This window comes from Anopheles cruzii, chromosome 2, assembly GCF_943734635.1.
Source record: "Anopheles cruzii chromosome 2, idAnoCruzAS_RS32_06, whole genome shotgun sequence".
NCBI lineage: Eukaryota > Metazoa > Arthropoda > Insecta > Diptera > Culicidae > Anopheles > Anopheles cruzii.
This window is the reverse complement of record NC_069144.1, coordinates 55176243-55184396: the sequence shown is the minus strand read 5'-3', so window position 1 is coordinate 55184396 and position 8154 is coordinate 55176243.

Below are 8154 nucleotides of genomic sequence, written 5' to 3'. Positions count from 1 at the left end.
ACTTTACAGAACTGGCGTCGGAACGGTGCACAGTTTGTGCATTTTCCTGGAATTCCCGGTCCCGGACGGCATTGCGTCACACAAGTGGTCGGGTCGCGTCGGAAGGATCCCAAGTCACCGTCGTTACCGTCTAATTTGTCTGCATAATCCCCGGGACCGCGGGCCGTAAATAAGTATATACAGTCTATTTTCGACGCCCGCCAGTTTAAACGGTTTTGGCAGCGATATGCATCATCGCAAGGCGCGTTTGTTGCTGTTGTGTGTAAGGGGTTTTAAAAATAATCTGTTACCCGTCGGGCCCGTCGCCCGAGTCATGCCCCGGGGATGGAGTCTCCAGGACGTGAGGACGGAGGACGCTGCTGCAAGTGCTGTTATCCGGACGGGCGCGCGGTACGACAATTATTCATCGCTAACGCTAAGCCAGAACTATTCTCGTGCCTCGTGATGCATCATGCCGCGACTAGACCAAGGTGTAGGCCGTTCGTAACGACATTGGTTCGCGGGAAAAGCGTTAAAGTAAAGTCCAGGAAGCGTTCGTTAGGTGTGGGCCGGATTTGCCGGTAGAATGTATTGAGCTACAAACGGTGCGTTACGATCCGGGCTATTGCAGATTATGGTGAATCATCGCGGAACCGATCACTGACCTTCGCACCAAACGAAGATTTGCAGCTTGCCGATGAAGAAGAACTTTGCGAACTTACCAATAAGACCCTTTACAAGTCACCAGACTACGCCTGGAGTGTTCGTTGCCAAAATCCTGAAGAAAGTTCGTGGACTTTACCGACGAAATCCGTATCACACCGAGCGGACAGAATCCAATGCCGAAATATAGGGATGAATAATAATCACAACCGCCAGGCAGCGAACAATAAGATCACTTTAAATGGCGGCCCAAGTGGCTACCCCTTCGATGGGCTGGCCCTTCATCATCATCATCGTCACCTGTTTGGCGCTCCCGTACGGCCGCCGCAAAGGCGTCAAAGGCGCGAGATGACATTTGTGGGTCCCTTAAGAGTACCGGTCGTGGGACGGGTCGGCCTTCGCGGAACTGGCAACAGCGAAAAAAAACCCGGCGATTTTGCTGCCGATTGGGATCGCGCCCGATCGATGCGTGTGTGTGAGCGCAACACCCGTGCGCAAACCGGGACACGATGCTCCTGATTGATTTGGTTCCTTCCGTCACAAAACCCGGCGACTTGCGACGGCCGTCGACAGCATATTGGTTTGAACTGACTGCCCAGAGGTTCGCCCCTCAGAGTCTCCGTGCCACGATCGGTGCGTCGGTGAGTGTTGTGCCGGGCTTCCCAGACCGCGGGACCACCGTCCAGAAAGGAGCGCTTTTCGAACGGCGCTGCGGACCGACCATATGGGACGGCGAGCTGGACCGGGCCAGGGACCCGCGCGACTCAGCTGGTGCGTCCAGCGAAAGGCCAAATTCGCCGTCGCCGACGATGCGCACGTACTTTGCGAACGGCGGCCGCTGCAAGTTTCCTTTTTAAGATAATCAGTTTAGTGAGTGAAATTGTGTCTATAAAAACCGGCACACAGACACCGACACAGGCCGGGTCGGGGCTGGGGGCTGTGTGTGTGAGAGAGCCGACGACTGTCTTAATTGTTTATGCAACTTGCGAAATGCATGCACCGCCTGGCCCGGCCCGGCCATCGGTGGCGACGGTCCCACGATCACGCCAAGCTGATTCCCAGCCCTCTGGAGGCCCGGGCCGTAGCATGTGTGGCGATGCTGGGACCAGGTTGTGACCAGCCACGGCCCTGGCCGTCTGGAGACCCGCTGCTGTATGCGTGTATGTGGCGGGCTACAAGTCTGTGCCAGTGTCTCCCGGGGTTCCGACTGCCGGCAACAGCACTTAAGGTCTCCGAGGTCTTGTGGAAGAGGCGACCGGGAGGGGGCATTTTTTGGTGCCTTGGCGGGTGGGTGGCCGCAGCCGGCAGGTGGAGAGATTTGACACGAACCAGCTGAAGACTATGCGCAAAAAGGAAATTACCGTCTCTCTTTCTCGCTTCTCTTTTTTCCCTTTATTTTTATACTTTTGCTTTTTTCTTTGGCTTAGTTGTTTTCTTTCTCTCTCTTGTTACTCCGGTTTAAGACTTATGGTTCTTCGGCCGTTTTGCTTCTGAATTTTTGGGAGTTTTATGTTTGAGACACCCCGAGCCTTAGATGGGAAAGCGCAGCTCACTCATCAACGGAGACAAATCAAGTCCTCAACCGCGCGCTAACTAACTGGCGCTTCTGTCCTGCACAACGTGACAAAATAAAGCACCGTTCACGGGCATTCCGTTTGTTTCGGTAGGCATCCTTTTTGGCGAAACTCATTTGGAGTACACGAGATGCCAGTTTACCAAAGACTTCCATTTAATTTTTCTTTCTTTCAATATCTTTTCGCTTTTAATATTCAACTTAATACCAATTTTTAACATCAACTTCACTGGTTCTCTTATATGTTTTACATGTTTTATGTTTTCTACTTTCCTTCTTTTTAATGGTTGCGCCATCGCTCCTGTATTGTAATTAAAGAAAAGCCGAGGGTGAAATACTTTGTTGCATTTTGGGAACGCTTGCGTCTTCGGCCATGTGGAAGCAACTAACGAACGATTTGACACGCCGTCCAGCTGAAGCACCAGCACCGTATATTCTTTGCGCTTCCTTCCCGACCGCGCACTTCGCTGGTGTACCGACGGCCGAAAAGGAAACGGCGTGTCACGCACGATTACGACTGGAAAACGGTTACGCGGGACCAGCCACAACAGTCCTGCGCACAATTTGTTGATACAAACAATATCCACTCATCCGTCCCGGAGTTTTTTTTTGTCTTCTTGTTTATCCATTCGTCCGTATTCGTCCTTTTTGGCGCCCTCTGGCGCAGCGCCGCGTTCGCGTTCACGCATCTTGTTTCGGCCACCGTTACACGCACATGCGCGCGGAGGGAGAAACCGCGCGGGGAACGGAACACGAGCACCCCCGTGTCCCGTGTGTTGCACTCCTAATGTGTTTCCCATACACAACGCAGCAACGTTGCATCTTGCGCGCCGCGCGTCCTGTCACTGTTTGTGAGTTTTGTCGATCACGATGAGAGATAAAAAACACATCCTCTCTACCGCCAGTCAGGCTTCAGTGGGTTCCGTTTTCGGTTCGGCTTCCGTTTTGTGCGTTTCATCCTCCGACAGTCCTCCGACGCTCTGCGTCTCGCGGGATTTTGATGAGTTTTAGGGCTAGAGCGGCGGCTAGGCTCGCCGTGAACCTGGCTGCTTCCAGGTGACGAGATCGACACATTCTCGAGCGCCAGTTGCCAACGGTAATGTCCCTGCTCATTACGGTTGGCCACTTGGGATTTGTCATCACGGTTTCCGCTGGCTGTTGGAGAAATGTTTGATTGATGGCTCTTCGCATGAGATGCCCGGAGGGGGCCCTGAAACTAAACTTCAGCTCCTCCGAATACGGTACGATCTAAGCGCAGTCGTATGGCAGTCGCTTCCGTAGGCCCTCGGGTAAGTGCGTACGATCGGAAGCTGGATGCGCCGCGGGGTTCTCGTGGGTTCAAACCCTCGCATTGTACTCTGTTCTACGACTCTTAATTTTCGCGATCGAGTGTGATCGACTACTACTACTACGCCCAAACCAGCTGCTGCTCCTCTCTATTCTCGCGCGAAGCTCCTTTCGGTGGCGGAGGTGTCGTGTCGAGTTGCGTAAGGGCACGCGACGTGCATCGAATTCGCGATGGCCGCAGGTCACCCCGGATCTTCCCCGAGCGGGTGGTGTGATGGGAGCTGATTGTCATCGGCGGCACAGCGAACGTCATCGGGGTCTCTCGGGGGGAGTCACTGAATCTGTCACCGGATCGGCAGCAGCCAGAGCACGAGCGTTGTGATATAACCGTGCCATGCACCACCACCCCCCGGTTGCCTCCGGGTGGGTCGGTTCCCTTCTACACTGGCACACACATGCACTCGCACCGTTCGTGTGTTGTGCTCACACGCGTGTACGTACGAGCGTGACCTTTGAAAGATCTAATTTTAGAGGGCAAACACCCCGACGGCGGCGGCAAGCGATCATCCGTTCCGTGTGCACAAAAAACGCAACGCGAAAAGAGAGAGACAGAAAGAGAGCGAGAGAGACCCTGAGATGCGTTGGTGTGTGCTGGGGACGGTTTGTTTGGGTGTGTCCTGTTATTGCGAATTTGTCATTTCTTTTTGGCGAATAGTGGCCGCGCCGCGAAAAAAAATGGCACAAGGAAAGCCGCCGAAGGCCGACAATGTCGCGCCGTCGCGCGGCGATTGATCAAGGTGGCGGTGGTGTGTACGTAGGCGTTGGGGACACAGGCTGGCGGGGCGGGAGGGGGGGGGGAGAAAACAAATATCACCCCATAAATTAGGCTAGTCTCGTTTCGCTGTTTCCCGTCATGCCCTGTTCCCCCGTTCATCGGCAGCCCCAAGTCAGGGGCGGGTGCTATAAAATCATCACTCTTGCTGTGTGTGTGCGGCGTGCGGATGTCCTGATGAGGATGATGCCGATAAAAGCCGTGCCGTGTGTGTGTGTGTAGCGGCCGTGTCACATGAAAATCGTGACCATTTGGCATGGGACCGAGATGAGTTAATTAAATTAATTTGTTGCACACGATGACCACCACCGGCGTCGCGAAAGGCCGAGCCGTGTTGCCGAGGAACAGGGGGCCAGGCCAGTGGATGGGTTTACATTTGATGGCCAAACACAGCTCAAAGCAGCGGATCATCGTTTCGATGTTTTATGGCCTGCCTGGAACGGCGCGTGCGGACCGTCCGGGGTTGAATCATCCGGCACAGCGAGACTAGAAGTCTCCGCCATAGTGTCCGTCGTAGTGGACTGTGAACGAGTGTGACTTCGATTTAAAGTATTTTATTGGTTGAAATTATTGATTGAAAATTAACTTTCGATCGTCCCAAAGCGCTGGTGCCTCCGGTGGAATCGCTCGGTGCTTGCATCCTTAAAGATCGCTGGTTCGATTATCGTTGCCAGCACAACAAAATCAACATCTTTTTTTCGATTTGCGCAACAATCGCGAAAAGGATCGCGCCGATCGATTGTGTGTTTGTTGAAACACAATGCACATAAACACTGCGCCATTACACTCCTGTCTCCCGACCGCATCGTAATTTCGCATCGCTTCCCGTATTTAGGTCAGTCAGGTCAGTGATTAAATGTGGCTCATTAACGGGTGGTCTGTGGGTTTGCGACTTGTAGCCTCGTAGTAAAACCCCAAACTAGGCCAAAGTAGCACTTTCATCGGGGCCGCGGCCGGTTGGTTGTTGTGAGATGTGTGCCCGCAAACCGATGAACCAAATTGTGTGGCTGGCTGATAGCTCCCAAAAGAGACCAGCGAGATACGTTAAAAATGCCAAACACTCACATACAACCCCGGCCAAGGGCCTTTGGGGAATAAACATGGACGGAAACCGTCTCGCCGTATGCATGGCCATCCGCCCGAGTGTGGCGCGCGCGCCGAGGGAAAACTTTTTGGCAGAACTCTGCACCTATTTTAACATTTTTTCTTTGTGGCCCACAGACTCGCACGACATGCCAGCTAGTCTCGCGAGTTGGCGACGATTTTTCACCGCCAAAAGCACGCGGTGCGGTGGAAATTTCGGTAGGATTTTCGTAGGATTTTTTTCGCGGCTCCTTCTTCCGGCGCTGTCGTGGTGAAAAGGTGTAAATCTCGCCGACGGTGTCGAGTCGAGTGTGTTTTTTCGGCTGGCTTGTGACAGTCGCGGGCATCAATTAAAATTGTGTTCGATGGCGGCGCTGACGGGACGCGCGCCACCGGGAGAGACATTCGGTCGGCAGTTGATCGTCCCGTCCCGTCTAAGACACCGCCATTTGTTCTGTTGCTTATGTTTCATCGCCCGCCCCGGCGTCCTGGTGCCAAGCCGGTGGCCACCAAATCGGTCGGTCGTGGCCCTCGGCCGATGACTCACCGGCAGCCGGTCTGAAGACGGTGAAGAGACATTTGCCAACGCCAATCTCACTCCGGGCACGTCGTCACCGCGACCGAGGATCATCAACCTCTATCGCTGGCTCGATCGCTCGCCGCTATCTGTCTCACTCGATCGCGGTGGAAAAGGTATGCCAAAAAATGTATGCTTTGGTTTAGCGTGCGACGGCTTCATTCCGCGTCGCTAGTGCTCATGTCAATGTCAGCATCAGTGATACCTCGCGAGCGTTTCGATTCGTTTTTATTCCCTCAACGTGTTGCTCCAATAATCCGCTTGCCAACGCGTGTGCAGAAGGCAAAAGTTTCTTCTTTAGTTTTTCGTGTAACGAAGTTCGGGCATCCCTGATATAGGAGGACTCAGAAGAAACTGGATATTGTTCGGAGATTCAGGCTAGCTGATCTTATGGGATATCATCAGACCTCGCAGAAATCTTCCCTAAGAAGGATGTTGTCCCGGGACAGGATCTTGGGCAAACATCTCTGCTAATTCTTAAATTAGTTGACCACGGCTCGTTGTGCGAAAGGTGTATCCTTACGAACCCTAATAATATGGCCAGTTTCGGAGTAGCGCGGGCGAAAACTGAAAACTACAAACGAGCCGTGAACACGTGTTAGGGAAAAGAAAATCACCGGCGCGATCACAATCTCAAACACGTCAATGCGGCGGCGCATTCGGGAATTCCCGATCGTATCGCGAGGAAAGCGCCGGCATATACCGACCCCAATGGGGTAGTAATTTTCCTAAGCATCAGTGGCAGACTGATATCGGGACGATGTTCTACACAAGCCACACACGACCGCGTCGGACCGCCGGGGAATTCCCCTTCACGCAAAACAATCGCCGCTCGCGTCCCATGCGCGCGACATCCGCATTGCAGTGGGATCCAGGGTGGGTTTTCCAGGGGCAATTTCTTTGTTGTGGCGAGCCTCTACGATCGGCGGGATCGGCATGTAGAAACAAATCGTGAAAATTGGAACACGCCCAGCCAGAGGCAGCCTAGGAGAAGAAACGGAAAGTGAGAGATCAATCTAAATGGGGTGCGTGTAACGGGTGCGATTAGAGCGATGCTAATCATGTCGATCCAAACCGCCGAGCGCCGGGGGGTATAAAGCGGCCAGGCCCTTGGCGTGCGTCTTCTACACATCGCCCGTATGTCCGATCGTGCCGACACCTTTTCGCGAGCAGAACGCTTCCGTTTGACAAGAAAGTGAATCCTAAGATCTTGATCCCTACGTACGATAAGGATAAAGTTTCCAATACGATGCCAGGAGCCTAACCTAGAACGTCTTATTTGTTTCACTATCTTTGCAGGATTTCACGATTAACTAGTTCCCGCTCGCTGCTCTCGCTGCATATTGTGTGTGGAAGCCGCCGCAGAACGATCGCTGACAGCAAGCAATTAACTGATATCTGATCCGGTAGACCCGTTCTGCTTCAAGTGTGATCATCGTGGGCCGCAGCCGCCGCCGCCGAGTGTGTCGAATCGAATAGTGAAGTCAAGTCTGAATCGTTGTGCGATCGGTGTCTGGCTGGCTGGCTGGCGACTGGCTGGCGCGTGGTGCTCGTGGTGTACCCTCCTCCCAAGCCCGCCCCCTAAAGGCCAGATAATGCCCATCCACAGTAGGATGAAAGATCGAGCCGCAGTGCAGATGCAAAACCGCGCTAAAGATGATACGATGAGCGTGTGCCGGGCCGGGTGTTGAAGCAAAACGCGAAGCCGATCTTTCACCACCCCGTTCAATCACTCTGCGCGTGCGAGTGGCGAGTGCTTAAGTGTTCCGGGTATCGGGCGTCTCCGTGCGTCAGATTCGATTTTCTAAAATCGATCGATCGGAGTGTGGTGCGATCGCGCGCTGGTGCGTCAGTGCGAGTGCGAGAGAGTGCGAGCGAAAGAAAGTGTATCGGTGGTCGTGGTGACAGAGTGACAGAGTGAAAACCATGAAGCAGTCAACTGACAAGTGTCGCTACCGATCAGCGAAGAAGTTCAAATTAGTGCCCAAAATCCGAGCCAGCCCGAGATACCGGGAGGCACCCTAAACCGCGGCCGATCACTGGCATACGCGAAAAGATCCAGTATCTGCAAACGAATGGTAGCACTTCACACCCTTGAGTAGTGCTGGCCGAACGAACGAAACCAAACGCAACATCAGAAGCACCTAATCCGGCCAGTTA